The following is a 23,016-nucleotide window of genomic DNA, read 5'->3' as shown; positions in this document are numbered from 1 at the left end:
GCAGCTGATGAGATCTCAGTGTTATTTTATTAATTTTTCCCACCCTGTGTCTACAACTTTACATGGAGGCAGCAGATTATTCTAACAAGTCCCCCAAGCCCTTTCTCAAAGGAGCCTCTTATTTTAACAGATCCCAGTGGATTACAGAAATAGCAATAACCGAAGATCTAAAGAAAGAGACAATTTCCTGTGCTGATAAGGCAGAAGCCAAATAGCAGCACCATTGTCTATTTCACTGTTTATCGCCTGAGCTTTCACAGATATGGGAAGCGGAGGGGAATACATTGGTGCTTCTGGTCCCATTTGTTTCTTTAGTGAGGGCTCTCGTGATAATAAATAATAAAAAAGGGATAGCTGGGCACTCTGCCTAGATAACCAATACCCCCATGGTGTTTTAACACAGAGGGAGGAAGAAAAAGAGGCATAATATCAACCAATGGGAATAGAGGTTTTGATTGTACAGGGAAATTAAAGCCAATTAAGATTATCTGCACTGGGAGGGCTTAAACTTGATTAACAAATAAATTTTAATTAAGAGAAACACAGTCCCTGCCTCTGTACATTGCATTCCTGTTTGGCAACCATGCCCCACATACACACATTATGTACTCATCACTTCTACAGGCAGCACACAACGACACATCTGGAGACAGTAGAGCATTTTCATGAAACAATTTTAACAGTGGTTTTGAGAAAGCAGGAGAATAATATACCCATACAGATATGTATGCAACAGGATATATGGAGGAGTTTGCTAGAGGATTGTGTAGATGGTGTACTGTAGCAGGTAGAATGATGGAGTAGCATCTGAAAGGACCCATGTTTGAATCCCCACTTTCCTGGAAATACACCAGTGACCTCAAGCTCCCTATTGCACAGGGTGAGGAACTGAAAACAGTGTATACTGATGCCTTTGATATTTGCTACAGTAATGAGTGTTACTGGTCTCTAGGAGAATAACTAGGCAAGCTAGTTGTTATGTTTTTTTGACAAGTTGTGTCTAGGTTCCTCTAACCTAATTTGTGTTCCTTGTAGTCAGACAGCAGCTACAAAGAGTATAATTTAACCATCAGAGGGAGCCCTTTTGGCTTGGAACTGCAATTTGTGTTATTACCCAAAATGCTAAGGTCTGCCCCTTTTAGAGTGGGGGAATTAGCAAGGGCAGACCTTGTTTAAAGATGGGCCGGGTAAATTCAAATCTTTTCCATCTGTGTCAGTTTCTGTTAAGAAATTTGCAGGAGAACAGAGTAAAAGTTTAACAGATTTATTGAAGAAAAATAATAAAAATATACAAGCATTCAAGCAAAGCAGCAGAGAATTCACACAGTCCTAACAAATAGATAGCATTGAGGGGATAGGTTTGGAGATAGGGAGAGGGTTTGGGGGATTTTAAAGGTGATACTTTACCAAATTCTGATGAATCTTTAGGTCTCAGAGTCAGCGGCCTGCACTGAGTTCTGGTGGAAGATGAAACAACCCATTGGGGACAGAATCAACCAAACAGAGATGTGTCCAAGAAAGACTCTGAACATTGGGAGCTGGAGTAATGGGGGCTGGGGTCCTAAGTGACCCTGATATCCCAGACAAAGGCAAGGCTAGCTTGTTCAGAGAGGAGAGAAAAGGTTAAGTACTTAGATGCTCATGTTAAGTGGAGGCTAGCAGTTGGCACTTAGACTTGATTGGTCAAACCAAGGAGTGCCAGGATAATATTGTTTTGCGATGAAGCTAATTTACTATCAGCATTGGGACAAAAGCCAATAGGGGGAGGTGGTCTTGTGGAGAAGTTATTCAGGAAGCATAAGCTTAATATTTAGTACAAATGTCATGCAGGAATTTCTTTGATGAATGAATTTAGCATATTCTTTGTTTCTGTGGAGGTATATGATTCAGAATTGGAGATGGGGACGGCCTTCCCATGTTAGAGGCACTGTCTTTCTCTAACCTCCTTAGAGAAAGGTGCAGCAAGGTGTTTTGCATAGCTGATGCTGGGGAGGGTTTTCCCAGGCAGAAATCCTATCTTGTAGATGATTCTAGCAAACACAGTGGAAAGCACCCCTTCTTGACAGGGCATTCCTAGACCACCTCACAAGGTTGGTGGCTTGGTTAGCGACACTGTGTTTGGAAACAGGGCAGCCCCATCCATTATGAGCCTGGCTGGAAACTGTGTGGGGGCAAGGAGGTTCTGCCTTCCCCCAGCTTCTCAAAACAGGGTGGGGGGTCCTAGACTTACACCACCTTTTGGGGTGGTGTAAGTCCATTAAGCCCTATGGAGGGCTTTTCGGGCAGTGGTTTTTTGGTCTGTTTCTTTCTGCCCATGCCACCAGAAAGCCCTCTGTAGATGGTGTAGAAAGCCCTCCCTCCCCTTCCCTTGCATGCCACCCCTCCCTCCCTCCCTCCCTTGCATGCCACCCCTCCCTTCCTCCCTCCTTCCCCTCCTTTTGCATGCCACCCCTTCCACAACTTAAAACATTGCTTTGGGAGGATTGAAAGGCAGAAGCACTGTCCCTGGTTGCCAGGGCCCCCGGATTGGGCTGCCCATTACCCTCAAGGGTAGCCCCACAGAGAACTCAATACATTATAGAAGTCTGATTGGGGAGTTCTAGGGATGAGGATCAGCAGGGCTAGATCAGCATTGGACGCTCTACTGGCATACAACTAAGCAGCTGATCTGAGTATTTCTCATGCCAACTTCCTATTCTCTCCCACTTTGGGGAAGAAAATAGCCCCTGAAGACCTTGTTGAGTAGCCTGGTTTAGAATATTTTTAAAATGTGCTTCTCCAACCTGGAGCTATCAAGCATTATGTAGTAAGGGACAGGTCAACATGCACTTCGTTGTGTTCTGCAACAACTGGAAAAGTGACAGTATGAGCCACAGATAGCTTCTATTGGAAGTCTTACAGCCTGCCTCTAGAAACAGCAGTGTTTGCCTTAGAAATATTGCATCATGCCCAATGGATGCTTAAGTATTCAAAGGAGGTAACATTATTGTTTAAAGTTGAATGCTTGAAGGCTTTGGAAAGCGCTACACTGGGAGCATCAGTGGCTGCTGCCTACACAAACCCATTAGCATCCACTCTGCACATCCTTCCTTCTCCTTCTCCAGCTCTGCTCATTAAGAGGTGCTTCTTGCCTTTCAACTTTTATTAGTATCCCTGAGCCTGTGATAGAAGGTCGCCAAATGCACCCCTCTCAGCAGCACATTGTTAGTAGTATTTCTATATTTAATTAAATTTTATTAAGCGATTTCAGAAAGAGATTTTTAAAAAATATATATGTAAAATTTGTTTTAAAGGAATGGAAATATCAAAACTGCAATATATATAAAATACTACAAATTCTATAATACTTGATTCAACAGGAAATCACCAATTAAATTTTAGCAAATGACAGAGAGAAAGAGAGAAAAGTAAGAAAATGCAGAACATCTGCCCCCCCCCCCCCCCGCAATTATGGTTTGTATTAATGCAACTTGTTTGCATGAAGTACCAGCAGTTTGCAGGCAATTTATGACAATCCAGCAGTGTCTTCAAGACAGGAGACTAATGAAGGTGGTTTGCCATTGCCTTCCTCTGCATAGTGACTCTGGTATTCTTGGTGACCTCCCTTCTATATCTTTGCCAGGGCCAGCTCCTCTTACCTTCTGGGTCATCAAGGTTGGGCAATTCAACTTACTGTATAATAAATAAATTAAAGTGAAAGTTCCTATTCATTTCCACCTTATAGTTATTAATCTCATTTGTGTACAAACAGGAAAGTATCCAAAGAAAGTACTTCTTTACTCAATAAGTAATTTGTGGAATTCCCTGTATGTGAATGCAGTGATAGCCACAAGCACAGATGCTTTAGAAGGGATTACACATATTCATGCAGGATAGGTCCATCAATGACTACTAGCCATGATGATTAAAATGGGAACCTCCATAACCAGAAACACCAAATTTCTAAATACTGTTGTTAAGAGGCAACATTAGGAGAGGCCCTTGGCCTGTATGTCATCTTTGGTGGCCCTCCAGAACAATTAATTGGCCACTCTGTGAAACAGGATGCTAAACTATATGAACCACCACTCTGAGCTTGTATGATGTATTCCTATGTTGATTTTCTGTAACAGGTCTTCTTACTTTTGAATTGCTTCAGTAAATTTATGCAGGATTGCACGTAGAAGTTATTGGGTATATTTATTGTTATGTAATGCAAAGTTTTATTCCAAGTAGCACTTGCATAATTAATTTGCTATGGGTCAAGAAATGGGAGTTCTTTTCATTGTCCACTCAGTAACACAAAATGAAGATCCAAAGGAACAGAGTAGCCTGTAATTTACTGAATGACCTTTCCACATTTCTGCTTCAAAGAGCTTAATATACATCCATGGCCACCAGGTTTTGCATAACCTTTCCAATACAGCTACCTTTCGTTTTAATTATATGTTTAATCTGAAAAGAAGTAGAATACCATCTAGATATACATTTTATCTGCTCTCTTAAATCTGAGAACAGATGGATAACTTGGAATTAATGTCCTGGATCTCTGTTCTTTCACCTGCATTCTTACACGCAACACTATGGTTACACCTGATGTTGTTTTATGTAAAGACTAGCACTAAAGCCCATTGTACGAACAAATACAATGGGCTGTAGAAAACTTTGGCTTAATGGTGCCCACTGAGGGGACCAACCTCTTCTGCCATTCCTCCCTTCTTGGCCCCGTGTCACCCTTCTACCCACATTTCTGAAGAGACAAGCACTTTCAATTCTAAAGATCATTGGCAAACAGTAAACATTAACATGTCAGGTAACTATTCTCTCCCTCTTAAGTATCCCCCCCCCCAACACACACACACTCCAGTATCTCCAAAAATCCTGCAGAATTTAGCCCCCAGGAAGAGCCTTACTTCCTTGGGATGTATCCATGCTATCATCTCTCTCTCAGTACGCAAAGTTTTCCCTTATCAGGAATACATCACCAGTTGAATTTCTTCTTTTTAAGGGTACAGGAAGCCTGATTTAAGAAAAACATGGCTAAGTGCAGATTAGCCAGTGGTAATCCTAGCCTAAACAAACAGATTGTATTCAAAAGAGCAGTGTCTGTTGAATGTTTTCACTCCAGGTCTCTTGCTTGTCTTCTTCACACTTCTATCTGCCCATTTCATACATTTCCTCTGCCTGTCTCCCTCTGCCATTCCTTCCTTCCTTCCTTCCTTCCTTCCTTCCTTCCTTCCTTCCTTCCTTCCTTCCTTCCTTCCTTCCTTCCTTCCTTCCTTCCTTCCCCTCTGATCCACACACTGGCTCAGTTGCCTACAACAAACTGAGCTCCTGTGCCTAGGCAAACATGGCTAAGATACTACTTATACAAACTGCGGGTATTTTTTTGCTTCCAAATAATTTTGTAACCACACTGAAATCTTGTTAGTTTGCCATTTCAGTGCTGTGCATGAGATGAAGAGGAAGGAGGGTGTGCACAGGTCTGTGGACTTTGACTTCTTCACAACATAGACAAATTGAGGTGTATTTGAAATATCTGTGTGCAGTTAGCATTCCTTGCCTAATATTTATGCCAAGGCAAAACAGCCGGGTGGTTGGTTGACATTTCTGTATATAACAGTCATATCTTCTACATAGAAGATACTCATGTGGGAACTTAATTGTTCACAGGTATCATAAAGGGGACTATGAAGCTTTCTTTCTAATGCGCTGGTTCACTTTATGCAGAAAGACAGGGATATTTGCCGAACCTGGTGAGAGTCAGCGTGGGATAGCGGTTAACAGTGCCAGACTCTAATCTGCAGAACTGGGTTTGAGTCCCCACTCCTCCACATGAAGTTTTCTTGGTGATCTTGGGCCAGTAACAGGTTTATCAGAACACTTTCAGCCCTACTTACCTCACAAAATGCCTATTGTGGGGAGAGGACGGTAGAGAAAAGTGTGGTATAAAACAACTCTACTTCTTGCAAACCAAAAATTTTCCACAATAACTATAAGGTTAAACTAATCTCTGAAAACTGTTCCATCTGCTTTTCCCGTGCAATACAGATAGTTTACGTTTACAAAGAGACCCAAGGGAACCAATTCATTCGCTTGAGAGATTTATGCCCTCAGTTCAATTAAGATAACTCAATATTGTATTTATTGTTTATTTATTTGCTACATTCATATCCCGACTTACCTTCTAATATGTGGCTCAAGACAGCTTATGCCAAAATTTAAAAAAACAAAGAGTCCCAGTGTCTTAGTATATTCATCAAAACCCCATCCTAAATATAACCACCCTGCATTGTTTTCTGAAGGGCAGCTGGGAAGGTGATTTCCTGACTCCTTCTGAGAGGTTGCGGACAAGCCTGAGAGCAGATCTCACAGCTCTGGATGATGGTGCAGCCAGATAGAGTTACTGAGCAGCTGTTTGATCTCTGGGCATAATTAACAAAAGGACATGGTGTCATGCTGAACTAGGTCATTCGGGATCTGGGAGGGAGAGTATGTGAAGCCCAGCCCTGGAACATCACATGCCTTTGCATGGGTACATGCTGAGCCAGAAGAGGGGGCGAGGGGGAAAATTTTGGATGTATCTAGTAGGCTAGGTAGCAGGACATTCTATTTTATTTGCAAACCCACACACATGGTCTTCTTCAAAAATCTTAGTGTTTGCTGAGTCCTTTCTTTGCATCTAAAATGGGGTCAATATTCTGAAGCACCAGAATGTGAGAGATTCGCATTTGTGAGAGACATGGAGTGGGTGATAGGTAGGAGGAATAAAGACAGATGCTAATGCTAACTAGTGACATGAGGAAAATACATCTCCCATAGTCCTTTGTGAAACTACAAGTGTTATACAACATGCATGTGCAAAGGCCAATCATGCATGCATATGTGGTGTGTTAGATGTTGTGACACTCAGGCAGGCTCTGGTACTGTCGCACCCAGTCTCTGGCTCAAACCATATCAATGGAGACACTGCAGTTGGCACAACCTGACACTAATTGCTCTTCTTGGAAATGCCAGACTGCGCAAAAGCAAACACAGATTAGCAAACCAAAAAAAGGAAGAAGGCCACTAACTGATGTGAGTTCCATACACCCAAGTTCTCAGCTGGGTGCCACTAATAGTTATCTGGCTGTAACTGTAGGGACTGGTCTCTGGCACCTAAAAGGAATAACTAAACAGATAGACGGGTTAGCAAGAGTAAAGGACAGAGTAGCAAAGGAATGTTTGCCATGACCAATAGAGACAGTGAAAACTGTACCAATATATCCCTTTAGCTATAGGCATCTCAACCCTAAATTCAGATACCAGCATACTGCTTTGGTGCTATCCTAAGCAGTAAATAAAGTGGGTTTAGGATTGTGTCCTTAATATCTGTATGGTTTTCTTGTTCAAATGCATCTCTTCTGGTAAGGTGGCAGCCCCATCCAGGGGCTGGGTGCCTGGCCATGGCACCGCAGTTGTTCTGGGCCACAACCCCAAAAGAGGCTTCCAGTGGCATGGGGAGTTGTTAAATGCTGAAAAGCCTCCTTACTGTCATGAAGCACCTATTGGGCTGAATAAACTTATTCCACCTTTTTGGAGGCATAGGTCAGCTGTCCCGGTCACCGGCCAGCAAGGCAAATGGCTAGGAGGAAGCTGTCTAAAGTCAGCTCCTCCTCCAACCATGCCCCTGGAACGCCCTCACTGCAGAGATGCTGACATGGCATCTTGTGGCACATTCTATCACTGGGGAGAATGGCAGTAGCTGCACACCAGTGGATTCGCCCCTCTGCTGGGGCAAGTGCCTCAGGGAGGGAAAGTCTACTGGTGTGGCTACATGCTATTTTCACCAGTGGATTCTACACTTCTTCCCCGCCCCTGGATGGGGCCATAAGTCCCCTGAATGTGATCAGTGTTTATATGTGCAAAGAAAGATAGTACAAGGATATATAGCTAGAAGCACCACCTTTGTTGTCTTTCCTCAACAGATCTTAATCTCTCACCTTCTACCTGTTATATGCATCCTGGCCAAGATGACTAGCTCTCTAGATTTTATAGAGTCTCAAGATATGAGGGTTGGGTGTTTTTTTTTAAGGGCTGTGTGTTCTGAGGTGCACTGTACAGTTACTGAAAGAGTTCCTCAACTTCTAATGAACCTTTGGATTTGGTGTAGAAGATAAGTAGTTTTTGACAAGTTGCAAAAGGATAAGGAATGGATGCATTAGAAAAAACATCTGGGAGTTAAGCCAGGGTAGAAGTCAGCTGACCATTCTCAAACTGACAAAGATTAATAGGTAGGTACTCTGAGTGTGTAAAATGTGTATCATTCACTTGGTAAGGAGTCCAGTGTCACAGTTTGTAAAGATTAAAAATGGAAAATCATTGGGAATGTAAGCGCAGAATTTGAAAATGAAAGGAAATTGGCAGTAGTATAGCACTAAGGGCAGGTAAAATTCACCTCCACAAATCGAAAGCTAAACTTTACTCACGGATCTTGCTGTGTCTTAAGTCTGATGCAACTAATGACATTTCATCGTGGACTATTTGAATGAAAATCTTCGAACAAGTTTTTGCAGAGATGCCTGTGGGATTCTCAGCAAGGTTTGTAATCCTGAATTGGCTCAGATACTTTGTCCAAGCTTGTCTAGTGGTTCTTACTTACAGAATAAAGGGTATGATTGATGAAATAAATGGACTAAGGCAGATTTTCTCCAGCAGTGTTCTAGAATCAAAGCCTGTATGCATGTCCAGCCATACAAAACAATACAATGTAAACAGGAAGGTAGCACAATCCACCTTCTTACCTGTTGTGTTGGGAAGTATAGGTTTTGATCCCACAGCCCCAAAAGGAAATTGCAGAAACCAACATTGGGTTAGACTTAAGCTTATTAAATATGATTAAATATTAACAGCTGAACCGCAGTTATTCATTCCCTCCCCTTTTAGTGCATGTTCCCCAGAGTAGCTACCCAGTGTGATACCCTGCATCACACTGTGCTAAGGAATACTGCTGCCTCCCCCTTCAGCAACGTTGAGAGTTGGTATATTCTGTACTATCCACAGTCCACCTCACGTGCTGCTGCAAAAGTGCCCAGTGGTCTATTGCAGCCATTCCCCTTTTGAAAGAGCATTTGGACCAAACAATGGCTCCTGTCAAAAATGTGACCACCAAACATGCTTCTTTAGGATCATTTGAGAAGGATAAAATAACCAATCCCTGCATTTCCCCTGTCACTGACCACATACCCTGTTTCCCCGAAAATAAGACATCCCCTGAAAATAAGACGTAGTAGAGGTTTTGCTGAAGTGCTAAATATAAAGCATCTCCCGAAAGTAAGACGTAGCAAAGTTTTTGTTTGGAAACATGCCCGTCAACCAGAGCATGCAGCTGTGGAGCGGAAACATAAGACATCCCCTGAAAATTAGACATAGCGCACCTTTGGGAGCAAAAATTAATATAAGACACTGTCTTATTTTCGGGGAAACAGGGTATATCTACATGGATAAATGATAAATGATAATGCAGTGAGAGAGGATGAAAAACTTAAATGCTACCAAATGTTTCCTACAAAAAACCTGCCTTGTAAACTGTATTAATTTTTCACTAAGATATAATTAACTTTGTGAGAAATTGCTGTTAATTAGGGTTGCCAATGACTTGGAAAAATGTGCTGTCTTTTTAACAGAGGCTTAATGAGATGTTATTTACCTCCCTAAAAGCTTCACCTGCCCATAATCACACACTGGTTGTGAAAAGTGCCTTCAAATTGCAGCTGACTTATGGTGACCCCATAGGCAAGATATGAACAGAGGTGGTTTGCCATTCCTTGCCTGTTCATAGCAACCCCAGGATTCTTTGGTGGTTTCCCATCTAGATACTAACTAAGGCTGACCCCACTTAATGCCCAACATCTGATGAAATCAGGGTAGCATGAGCCATCCAGGTCAGAGTGGATTAAGTCTCAGTTAAAGGAGAAGAACATTTTTTTCAGGTTATTGGAAACTGTGCTATAATTTAGAGGAACATCTGTAGTTTTTACATAAACAAAATACTGTTATTTTGGAAGCCAGAGTAGCTATCTCAATGCAGCCATTGCTGATTACGTTGTGTTCTCTTCAAAGAACTTTACTGTATGATAAATTTCATCACCTTATGCCCTAGCTCTGTTCCCTTGAGTCATTGTCATCTTATAGCTGTCTTGATTAGGGAGGATATAACTCTCTAATGAATATGTTGTAGAGAGTAGAATGATGCTTCATCTCCTGTTACCAATTTGAGGTGTGCATTGAGAACACATCTTTCCCCAAGGAACATTTAATTGCAGACATATTATTTTTGGTTTCAGAGAGAAAAATATAGAAAATGATTCATCAAAAAATGTCCCACCAGGCCACAGAACAGTTCTAGTATTAAGATTTGCAGGCTCTCACCCTGAACACTACTACATTTTGATGGCCACTCTGCTCTTCTCTCTATTGTTAAGACATCAGAAAAGCCAGTAGCCCACTGACATATCTGATGAAAGATGTCAAATTAAGATGGAGTAATTGTTTTTTGTGTCTCTAGCTCATCTCATGACAAAATGAAGTTTTATGGTATCTACTTTGTCTTCACAACAATCCTGTGAGGCAGGTTAAATTGAGAAAAAGTATGCAATCTATTCTGTTTTATGATTGGTGTTTTTCTTCTGCTAGAACTCTTATGCATGCAACAACTGAGCAAAACCTGGCAGTTTGGTAGTCAACAATCTCTGCATGCCAGAAAAAAAATATGTGTTGGATTTCTGATTGTCATACAGCCTTTAAATGCATAGGAGGAACATAAAATATATGTGTGGGGGCGGGGGGCGGGGGGCAGGGGGGGAGATTAGCAAGCTTGTGGCCACCAACATGGGATTTGAAAAAAATTCTATTCATCATCTCACAGAGGTCCTCATAGTAGAATTATGGAATCAAGGAGCTGGAGTCGATCAAAGGCTTTCACATAAATAGGAAAAAAACCCACTAGCTATGCGGTTGCGAACCCTTTTCTGGATTAGTTGGGGCTGGTCTGACCGGTTTGAGGGGGAGGGGGAGGGGGAGGGAGGGGTGGCATGCAAGGGAGGGGGAGGGGGTCAGGAGGGAGGGGGAGGCATCAGTGCCTCCATCACCATGTTAGGTTGGACCTAAAAGGCCTCAGAATGGAGAAGGGAAGGGGTTGCCATCACCTTATTTCTCCTGATGCAGCCAGGAGAAACGTCTTGTGCTTTTTCTCAGCCTGTACTAGGGTTGCCAGCAACTAATATTGGTGGGGAAGAAATATTTGGAAGACAGTGACTGGGAAAATGTTGTCATGCGATGCTGCACATCAATTGGATGTGATTCTTAGGATAACACAAGACACCATCACATTACTCACCCAGAAGTGATATCACAACATCGGTAATTCCATTCCCTCTATGGTGGAACTGCCCCTAACATGCATGCCCTGTTCTGCCTTGCCCCCTGAGCCATCTGGGAACTAGTAGCCATCCCAGGTCTCTGTCTGGCAAGTACCCAACACCTGGAAGGACCTTCTTTACTTCTCTTGATTCAACCATTGTCACCACCTGGCATTTGTAGGAATTGCTCACAGAGAAGACAAGGGCTGCCAGTTTTTCTTCCCTGTATTGCCTTTCTAAGTCTTTTCTTCCTTCCTGTGTCTCCAAGTGCCTAACATCTGGTTACCACAGGGATAGCATTCTGCCTCTCATCACCTCCAAACCACTGTCCCTGGGCCAGGTGAGACTTACATCAACCAAGAGCTGCCTTCCATAGCCTGGGAAAGACTTGTGCTACCCACAAATCTCCATCCATAGGCCAAGAGAGACTTGTACCATCCACAGCTACAAGCCACCTTCCCATTGAGAAACTTGTTACAGGGGGGAAAGCAGACCTGGGATCCTTAAAACTATGGCCCTGGATATTCATGACTACTTTCAGAAATATACTTGATCCAGTATTCCCGAGAATCCTGAATACTACTCTGAATACCCGAACACACTCAGAAATACTGATAAGGCATTTTTCGGGTATATATTCAGACTGGATATCTCTGAACTCACTTTTCTGTTCTATAACATTGTTTCCCCATTTAGTTTTCTCTCCCCCCCCCCAATGCAGGAACACACAATCAAAGCACTTTCAACATGTGTTCATCCAGCCTCTGTTTAAAAGCCTCCGAAGAAGGAGACTCTACCACTCCCCAAGAAAGTGAATTCCACTGTCGAACAGCCCTGACAGTCAGAAAGTGCTTCCTAATGTTTAGGTGGAATCTTTTCCTGCATCTTGAATCCATTACTCCATGTCCTAGTTTCTAAGGCAGCAGAAAACAAGCTTGCTCCCTCTTCTACATGGCATCCCTTCAAATATTTAAACATAGCTATCATATCCCCTCTTAACTTTTGCTTCTCCAAACTAAACATCCCCAGCTCCCTAAGTCTCTCTTCATAGGGCATGGATTCCAGACTCTACCATTTTGGTTGCCCTCCTCTGGACACATTCCAGCTTGTCAATATCCTTCTTAAATTGCGGTGACCAGAACTGAACAGACCAGTGAGGTCTGACCAAATCAGAGTAGAGTGCTACAATTACATCCCTCGATCTAGACACTGTACTCCTATTGATACAGCCCAGAATTGTATTGGCTTTCTTGACTGCCATATCACACTGCTGATTCATGTTCAATTTGTGGTCTACTAAGACTCCCAGATCCCTTTCACATGTAGTGTTGTTGAGCCGATAGGGAACAGCGTGTTGTTGAGCCGATAGGGAACAGCGACCACAATGCTGTCAGATTCAGTATCTCAGCATGCGAACAAGTGGCAACTACTAATGTAGTTACATTCGCCTTCAGAAAGGGAAATCTCTCAAAGATGAGGGGGATAGTGCACAGGAAGCTGAAAGGGAAAATCAAGAGAGTCAAAACTGTGCAGGATGCTTGGAGGTTATTTAAAAACACAGTAATAAAAGCTCAGCTGGAATGTGTTCCACAGGATAGAAAAGGCAGCACCCAGTCCAAAAGAAAGCCACCATGGTTAACAAGAGAGGTTGAGGAAATTATCAGAAAAAAGAAAATGTCTTTTAGAAAAATGTAAAAGTCCAGTTTGGCTGATGGAAGGAATAATGAGAGGGGAAATCACAAATGGTGGCAAAAAGAGAAGCAAGTTAGCTGTAAGGGATAAAAAAAGGATTATGAGGAACGCGATGGCTGCGTAACATCAAGACCAGCAGCAAACAAGTTCTTCAAGTACATCAAAAGCAGGAAGCCAGCAAGGGAAGTGGTAGGCCCTAGGATGACAAAGGGAACAAAGGGTGTGCTAAAAGATGGCAGGGAGATTGGCAGAGAAGCTGAATGAATTCTTTGCACAATCTGTCTTCACCCAAGAGTGAGGTGAGGAACATTCTGCACCTGAAATCCAAAGCTTCTAGAGGCGTAATCCGAGGAACTAGCGGAAGATAGTGGTAGACAATAAGGAAGAAGTCTCTGGCAGCCATTGATAAACTAAATGTTACCAAATCCCCTGGGCTCCAGATTGTACCAACACTCCAAGAGTTCTTAAAGAGCTCAAGCATGAAATTTAAAGCTGATCTTTCTCACTTTAATATGCAACTTATCCCTGAAATCAGGCTCCATCCCTGGAAAGACTGGAAGATGGCCAATGTCACACCAATCTTTAAGAAAGGATCTAGGGGGGATCCGAAATTACAGGCCAGTCAGTTTGACATCTGTTCCTGGTAAATTAGTAGAATCTTATCATTAAAGATAAAATTATAAAACATGTAGAAAAGCAAGACCTGCTGAGAAAGAGAGTCAGCATGGCTTTTGGTGCAGAGGCAAATCCTGTCTTTACAAACTTACTAGAGTTCCTTTTGAGGGTGTAAAATGGTAAGTAGCATGTGGACAGGGTGAACCCAAGGACATTGTCTACTTGGATTTCCAAAAGGCTTTTGACAAAGTTCCTCACCAGGAGACTGTTGAGAAAAATCCTCAGCAATGAGGGGAATAAGAGGGAAGTCCTCCTATGGATTTCAAAACTGTTTGGAGAAACAGGAAACAAAGAGTGGGTGTAAATGGGAAGTTCTCACAATGGAGAGATGTCGGGAGTGGTGTCCCCCAAGGATCCGCTTTTGGGACCAGTGTTTCCCTTTCAAACCTATTCATAAAATGACCTGGAAGCTAGGGTGGGTAGCGTGGTGGCCAAGTTTGCAGATGATACCAAATTATGTAGGGTGGTGAGAACCACAAAGGATTGCCAAGCGCTCCAAGCGGACCTTGATAAATTAGGTGAAAGTGGGGCTCCAGAAATGGCAAAATGCAGTTCAATGTAGCAAAAAATGTAAAGTGATGCACATAGGGGCAAAAAATCCAAACTTCACATAACATCGCTACAGGGGTCAGTGCTATCAGTCACAGACCAGGAAAGGGATTTAGGCTGCTCTTTAGTTGATAGTTCCATGGGAATGTCAACTCAATGCATGGCAGCTGTGAAAAAGGCAAACTCTTATGTTGGGGATAATTAAGAAAGGAATTGATAATAAAACTGCAAAGATTGTCATGCCCTTATATAAAGCAGTGGTGCGACCGCACTCTATAGTACTGTGTCCAGTTCTGGTCGGCCGTGATCTCAAAAAGGATATTGAGGAGATAGAAAAAGTGCAGAGAAGGGCAACAAGGATGATTGAGGGACTGGAGCACCTTCCTGGCTATGAGGGAGAGGGGCGCAGCGCTTTGGGACTCCTTTTTTTTTAGTTTGGGAGAGGAGGGGCGCTGAGGGGGGATAATGATTGAAGTCTACTAAAATTATGCATGGGTAGAAAATGCTGACAGAGAGAAATTTTTCTCTCTTCTCACAATACTAGGAACCAGGGGGCATTCATTGAAAATGCTGGGGAAGAATTAGGACTCAATAAAAGGAAACACTCTTCATGCAACGGTGATTGGTGTTTGGAATATGCTGCCACAGGAGGTGGTGATGGCCACTAACCTGGATAGCTTTAAAAAGGGCTTGGACAGATTTTATGGAGGAGAAGTCGATTTATGGCTACCAATCTTGATCCTCTTTGATCTGAGATTGCAAATGCCTTTAACAGACCAGGGTGTGGATCGGGAGCAACAGCCGCAGAAGGCCATTGCGTTCACATCCTACATGTGAGCTCCCAAAGGCACCTGGTGGGCCACTGCGAGTAGCAGAGAGCTGGACTAGATGGACTTTGGTCTGATCCAGCTGGCTTGTTCTTATGTTCTTATGTTCTTAGTGTTGTCAAGCCAGGTATTACTCATTTCATATCTGTGCATTTCATTTTTTCTGCCTAAGTGTAGAATCTTACATTTATCTCTGTTTAAATTCATTTCAATAGTTTTGGCCCAGCTCTCTAATATGACCAGATCCCTACCCCTGCCCTCCTGGGTATTAGCTACCCCTCCTAATTTAATATCATCTGCAAATTTGATTAACATGCCCTCCATTTCATTATCCAAGTCATTGATAAAAACATTGAATAGCACTGGGCCCAGGACAGAATTCTGTGGCACTCCACTACTCACTTCTCTCCAGGATGAAAATGAGCCATTGGTGAGCACTCTTTATGTTCTGCAATTACAAATCCATCTAACAGTTGCATTGTCTAGTCCACATCTTTCCAGCTTGCTCACAAGAATATAATGGAGCACCTTGTCAAAGGCTTTACAAAAATCAAAGTATACTGCATCCACACCATTCCCTTCATCTACCAAGTGTGTCAATCTATCAAAAAAAAGGATAAGATTCGTCTTTTGAGAAACCTTTATTGATTTTCAGTGATCACATTATTCCCTTCCAAGTGCTTACAGACTGTCTCCTTAATGGTCTGCTCTAGAATCTCTCCTGGTATAGATGTCAGGCTGACTGAGCGGTAGTTGTTAGGGTCCTCTTTTTTCCCCTTTTTGAAGTTGGGGACAACTGGGACTTCTCCTGTTCTCTAGGAGTTCTCAAAGATTATAGCAAGTGGTTCTGAGATTGCTTCTGCCAGTTCTTTTAATACCCTGGGATGTAGTTCATCAGGCCCTGGAGATTTGAATTCATTTAAAGTATTAATGTATTCCTGTACTAGCTCTTTATTTATTCCATGTTGAATTTCCCCTACTGTACCTTCTGATCCATTTTCCCCCAGTTGAGCACTGTTTTTCTTTTGGGAAAAAACCTCTTCGTCTGATACACCACAGGAGACCCAGGTCATACAGCATCCATCCTCCACAGCCACTCTAGGACTTCCATTTCTATGGTATAGTTTAGAGTCTGTCCTGCAAAGCTGCCATTTCTTCCAGGGGCTCTAATCTCTGTAATCTGAAGTTCAGTTACAATTCTGGGAGAACTCCAGTCCCCACCTTGAAATTGGTAGCTCTAGGGACTAAACTGCGTTTTCCATTATAGAATTACCCTAACAAAGGCAATCTAAAGTCAACTGACTCCCAAGGCAAGGTATGTTCAGGCTTGTCCAGTTGGACAGTAAAGGTTTACTAGTAGTTAGAGGCAGACGGTAAAAAAAACAACATCCCTAGCCCTTTAGTAATGTATCAGGTAGATGCAAACTTTATAGAGAATTATATGTTAGCTGAGGCAATACAGAGTATTGCTAACTCTACATAACAAAACCCATGTACTATAAGTGGATGTCTTGCAGAAGACTATTGACAGAGAAAATAGCTCCAGATCGCTCAAAAGAAAGCCAAACCATTTGCTAGAAAGAAAGCAATATATAATTTTTCCTCTGCCACCCAAGCAAACCCAAGCTCTGAACTGGAGAGGAAGGAGTTGTGTTTTACAACCCCACACTGCCTAATATCTTGTTCCTGAAAACATCAGTTTCTGACAACCACAAAAGAAGGAAAATGTGATCCCCCCACACCAGAGGCGTAGTTAGGAAAAATGGAGCCTGGGGCAAAATCTGAGTTTTGTGCCCCCTCTCCCCTCCCATAGGTGACCGCCCTCCCCCACCATGACCAAACAACATTTTTTTGCACCAGGTCATTTCAAAGGGGATTGGGGGGAGGAGGGGCCGGGAGAGCTTGCTCTGTCATGGATTCTGTGATCCATGGGCAGAGCAAACTTGCTGAGGATGGGATGGGGGCTGGAATAGCTGGCTCTGCCCATGGACCCTGTGATCCATGAACAGAGCAATCTTGCTGGGGATGGGGGGAGTCTGGAAGAGCTTGCTCTGCCTATGAATCCTGTGATCCATGGACAGAGCAATCTAGCTGGGGCTGGGGTGGGGGCTCCTGTACCTTTGAATGAAAGTTTGCAATGCAAGGGTGAGGAAAACTTCCTTGTTCTGTACATGAACAGGAACAGGAGTCTCACTCTCCTTTGCATCCAGTAAAAGCACAATAGGAATATGATTCAGATTCACAGTCTTCCACTTGTAAGTTTAGGAGACTTCCCCAAGGCTATGGGATTTATGGTTTCTGAGTCAGCTTACCATCTCCGAATCCCGCTGCTTTTGAGAGTGGCAGAATACATTTAAATCAACATGAGAAAAATGAAGCACACCATGTATTCTGGACTACTAAATACAAAGGACCAATACATAGAAAATGTTGTGATGTGATTATGTGCTCAACCATGCAGTCAAACTGATTCTGTGAGACCAGCAATAACAACACTAGCAATCATGAACGGCCCACTAGCTAATCTGAACAACATTGCCAGTAACCTGTTTGGAGATGTAAATTCTCTAGAAAACAGGGGGGGGGGGGCTGGGTCAGAAAGGAACTATTGGTCAACATATGTAATACTTACCAAATGTAATTTTAAGGGCAAAAGTACATCATCAATAATTGTATTAGTATATAAAATTGTACTGTTCCAAATATTTGTAAATTTTAAAAGCATAAATGCTTTAATTTTGTTCAGACACAACTGCAAATATGCCCAGTACTAGACTGAGATAGAGAGATGCAAACTTCTGTACCCTTTTTCTTGTATGTCTCAGTGTTTGCCATTTAAGAAGTAGGAAAATATTGAAAATGAAGAGCACATATTTTGCAGTAAATGAATGATTTATTATTTGGATATAGAAACAGATTGGGATACACTTAACAGCACTGAAACACTGAGCACTTTAGTATTGTATTAGCAACATACAGAGCAGAAGTGGTTTACTTGGGGATAAAATTAAACACTTACATTGTTTTGAAACAGTGTTTGAAAACACATTGTATAGGTCTGCAGAATATGCAGGAATTATTATTTAATGCTGTAGATTGTCTTGCATGATAACAATATCTTCATATTGCACAGTTCTTAGAAAGCAGAGTGTGAAAACCTTCTCTTTATAAAGTGTTTCACCCATTCCTACAAAGAATATATTTCATAGTGGTTATATTTGAAAAGAAAATTCTTCAGGGAAAAAACAGACCCCTCTCTTCCCAATCTGTATGCTTCACCATCCTCCTGAGTTTGGTTTTCATTGCTGCTGCTTAATCACGAAATCATAGGTACAGAGGTACAGAATAAATGCCCTGAACTTTGAGGTGCAAGACAATTGTGTCAATGTTAGGTCTCAAAACCTTAATCCAATAAACAGATTCTGAAGTATTGATCCATAGTGTTTATTGAATAGGCATTGAAGCACCGTACTTGACAAAACCAGTTCTGACAAAGCTGGCATCCACAGTCCCCTTTATCCTACATAGAGAACCCCCCTCTCATTTTCCCAAGAGTTTGTGAAAAACAGATTTTGGAGCTGAGGCAGCCCAAGGTTGGCAGCAGATAGCTTGAGAAAGCCACCTGGATCCCTGCCCTACAAAATAATGAATATAACACAGTTCCCACAATATAGGAGTACCAGGGGAAGCCTAGTTGTCAACAAGCATGTGAAGCCATAAAGTAAAGATCAAGGAAAGAATTCACAGATGACAGTGGATACATAGAGCAGGCTGGTTACATATATCTTTCTAACAGCAATTTGTTATTTTAAGCAGTTGCACTATTCTGGGAATGTATCTCAATCACCTAGATAGGATCCCCTTGACAGTCAATCAGTGTACATCTCCAGTGCAAATGTCTGGCCCAGATATCTGCCTAATTCTCCCATGAATCCTTAACAATGTTCCATATTCAATGCTAGGTTCACTTCAGCTACACTAAAGATGAGCAGCAACACTGTACTGGCAGATAGTAAACTGATGGCTGTGGCTTCTTTGATTAAGCTAATCCAACTCATGTTGGATCTTTTCCTGCTACCTTCAATTTTTCCTAGCATTATTGTCTGTTCCAGTGACTCTTGTATTCTCATAATGTGATCAAAGTATGAAGGCCTCAGTTTAGTACCGTAGTTTAGGTTTCAGAAAGAGGTCAGGCTTGATTTGATCTAGAACCTACTTTGTTTTTTGGCTGTCCATGGTATCTATAACATTCTCCTCCAACACCCCATTTCAAAGGGATTTGCTTTTTTCCAGTGAGTTTTTTGTCATTGTCCAGCTTTCACTAGTAACACATCCTTACACAAGGATCTTTTCTAGATCCCTAATGGCTGCCTTTCCCAGTCTCAGAACTCCATCCAAGGGAAGAGTGGAATTTGATCTTGGGAAAGGTGTGCTGCCGCGTCGGCATTTTTGCTGTCCCTGGGATCCTTACCCTGGTGGGGGGACGATCCTGCCAGCATGTGGCTGCTGCCTCCCACCGGCAATGGAACGTGACACTGAACATCACACCATCAAATTGTTTTAATAGTTCTTTCTCCTGTTTTGACTCCACCTTCATTTCAGTCTAATCCGGTTTTCTTTATATGTTATGCAGATTAAAGAGATAGGGAGAAAAAATACATCCTTGTCTGATGCATTTGCTAATTGGAAACCATTCTGTTCTACAGGTTCAGTCCTAACAGTAGCTTCTTGTTCAGAGTATAGGTTGCACATCAAAACAATGGCACACCCATTCCTTTTAAAACCAACCACAACTTTTTGTGTGATCAATGGCTTTGCTGTAAGCCATGAAACTCAAGTTGATTTTCTTGTGAAATTCTCTCATATGCTCCAGTAACCCACATAAAGTTGCAATACAGTCTCTAGTATCTCTTCCTTTTTTTAAACCCAGCTTGAACATCTGGCATTTTGCATTACACATATACTGACAGCCTTTGTTGTAAGATTTTGAGCATCATTTTTTCATGTAAGAAATTAATGCTATGGTCCAATAGTTGCTGCATTATTTGACATCTCCTTTTTCAGAATTGGAATGTGGAGTGAGTGTTTTTAGTCTGTCAGCTTTTGTTTTGTTTTCAATATTTCTTGGCATAATCTTTTTAAGATTATTATGGGCTTCATTTCTGTGGCTTAAAATAGCTGTGTTGACATTTCATCTACTGCTAGTGATTTCTTTCTCCTGTTTGCTCTTAAAGCAGTTTTCAGTTTGCTATCTATAACTGTAGGTTCTTCTTCAAAAGATTCTTCTTTGAAGGAATCTGTCATCCTTTCATCTATTCTGTATAGTTTTTCAGTATATTTTCCATCCTTTCTTTCATCTATCCTGTTCAGTTAATGTATTTCTTGGTCTTTTAGTATGCCTAATCACATTTCCCCTTGATTTCTTGGATCTTGTAGAAAACGTGATCTTTTTTTTTGTTCTCTTCAGTTCTGTTACTGGACTTCTATTTCTGCCACCTTTTACTTTTCTTTCTCATACATCCTTGGCAATTTTAAGAGTTTCACCAGTCATCCATTGAAGTTTTTCATTTCTTTTGGCTATAGGAATAGTCTTTTCACATTATTCTTTCATAATAACTCTGATTTCAACTCACAATTCTCCTGGTTGCCATTCACTTGAATTTAGTACTGCAAATCTGTTCTTCAGATGGTTTTTAATCCCAGGAGCGTTGTTTAGATTGTATTTTGGCACTATGAATGTTTTGGGTTTTTTTCTTCAGCTTTATTCTAATTTTCAATATCAGCTATTCAGGGTCTGTATCACAATCATATCCTGGTCTTGTTTTAGCAGAGAGAATGGAGCATCTCTATCTTCTGCTTCCAACTATGTAATGTATTTGATTTCTGTATTGGCCATCTGGTGGTGTCCATGTATTCAATCATCTGTTTGGTTCCCTGAAAGATGTTTTTAACTAACAACTTGTTGTTGCTCTTCTGCTTCATTTTGTGCTTTTCGCCCAGATTTTCTGATAATATTTGGTTCTACTTTGATTCCCACTTTTGGGTTCCAGTTACCTATGACTATTAGCACATATGGTTTAGATGTGTAATTAATTTCTTCCTAGACAAAACCTTTTAGTTTCTTCCTCTTCAGCATCTGTCATTGGGGTGTAAACTTGAATGATGGTTATATTGATAAGCTTTCCATGAAGTCTGATTGATATTATTCTGTCAGACTTTGCATTATAACCCCTGCTTGCTTGTGCTGCATATGCATGCATATATTGTGCTACATATATGCAGTGGTGGTATTCAGCAGGTTCACACCACTTCAGCAGAACTGGTTGTTAAAATGATGCTTGTAAACAACCGGTTGTTTAATTATTTGAATCTCACCATTAGAACCGGTTGTTAAATAATTTGACTCCCATCCCTGCATATGTATAAACATACCGACAGACATATGTTTCTGACTGTGAAGCTCGTTATATATGAAAGCTTGCCTCTCTCATCCCACATACCCCTGAATATACATTGCAACTTCTTTTCCTAACTTACAATTTCTTTTTTATTTAACTGAGGCTGTTTCCACACAGGCAGAATACAGCACCCCAGGGATGGCAAAATGCCGTCCTTGGGGAGGTGTTTGCACAACAGGCACCGCTGCAACACACGCCACTTTTGAACCTCGCTCCATGAGTGAGGTTTTTCAAAAGTGGCGCCTTCCACCTGCTGCTATTCGAACGGCAGTGGATGGCAGGTGGCGTTTCCTTCCCACCTTCCCCAACTGGCTAATCTGCTCCTTCTGGCTTCTGTTGCGTTGTGGAGGCCAGGGGACACGCCCCCTGGCCCCTGTCTCCAGAGCCGTTGCTCTGGTCAGGGGGGCATGTCCCCTGGCCTCCACAATGCGTTGGGAGCCAGCAGGAGCAGGTAAGCTGGTTGGGGAAGGCGCAGCCTGTGCAAAGGCTGCGCCCTCACCTGTGCCCCTACTGGGGCCATCTGTACGAACAGTCCCAGGGGGGTGCATCGGCATAATTTATGCCGATGTACCCCCGCTCAGCGCCTGTGCGGAAAGGGCTGGAGTCACCTCTGGTGCCTTGCAGATAAGGTTGCCAATTCCACGTTTTGACATTCCTGGGGAAGACGGAGTTAGGGGAGGGCAGAGAACTCAGCAGGGATGGGATGCCATTAGTATTGCCAGAACCAGGTTTGGAAATACCTGGAGATTTTGGGAACAGTGCATGGGGAGAGTGGGGTTTGGGAGAGAGGAGGGACTTCAGTTGGGCATAATGCAATGGAGTATACTTACCTAATTGGCCATTTTCTCCAAATGAACTGGTCTCTGTTGCCTCAAGATTAGTGTAATCCCAGGAGATCTCCATCTCCCACCTGGAGGATGGCAACTCTACATAGGAGACAATCTCAGAAACTGCCATTCCTTCCAGGGGCCTTATCTCTGTAGTCTAGAGGTCAATTTGGAGGTTGGCAACCCTACCTGTGAGTGATTTTGCATGACTGTACTCAGTTAAAAAGAGGGGGAAACCAATGGCCACATTAGGAGGATGACTTGTGGTCTGGGATGTTGAAGGATTGTATTGCCCTGCCTCATCACTTTGATTAGGCAAAATGAAGAGAACTTCCCTCTCTGGTACTATCTGATTCACACATCCCCCTACTTGCAAGATGCCTGCCAGGCCCTTTCCAAAGAAAAATGGATTATTCTACAGTCAGATTAATGGGCTTTCATTTTGCAAAACATCTGTCACCGTTAGTCCTGGACAGTGAGCGTGAAATTAGTTTTGACTGTAGAAAGGCTACGTCGTATGTAGTATGTGACTAACATTACAACGGCTCAGGAAGTGAGCTGGTGAATGAGAATTACCTGTTGAAAGGAGAACTGGCTTCTTCTGCACACC

General features: G+C 42.3%; 1 protein-coding gene across 3 annotated transcripts in view; it reads left to right on the top strand.

Moving 5' to 3' along the window:
• Window positions 1-23,016, top strand: part of GRM4 (glutamate metabotropic receptor 4) — a 388,193-nt gene that overhangs the window by 348,077 nt on the left and 17,100 nt on the right. The window lies entirely within an intron of this gene.

Source organism: Sphaerodactylus townsendi, linkage group LG05, assembly GCF_021028975.2.
Source record: "Sphaerodactylus townsendi isolate TG3544 linkage group LG05, MPM_Stown_v2.3, whole genome shotgun sequence".
Classification (NCBI taxonomy): domain Eukaryota; kingdom Metazoa; phylum Chordata; class Lepidosauria; order Squamata; family Sphaerodactylidae; genus Sphaerodactylus; species Sphaerodactylus townsendi.
The sequence above is the reverse complement of the archived record's forward strand: the minus strand, read 5'-3'. Positions and strand labels throughout refer to the sequence as shown.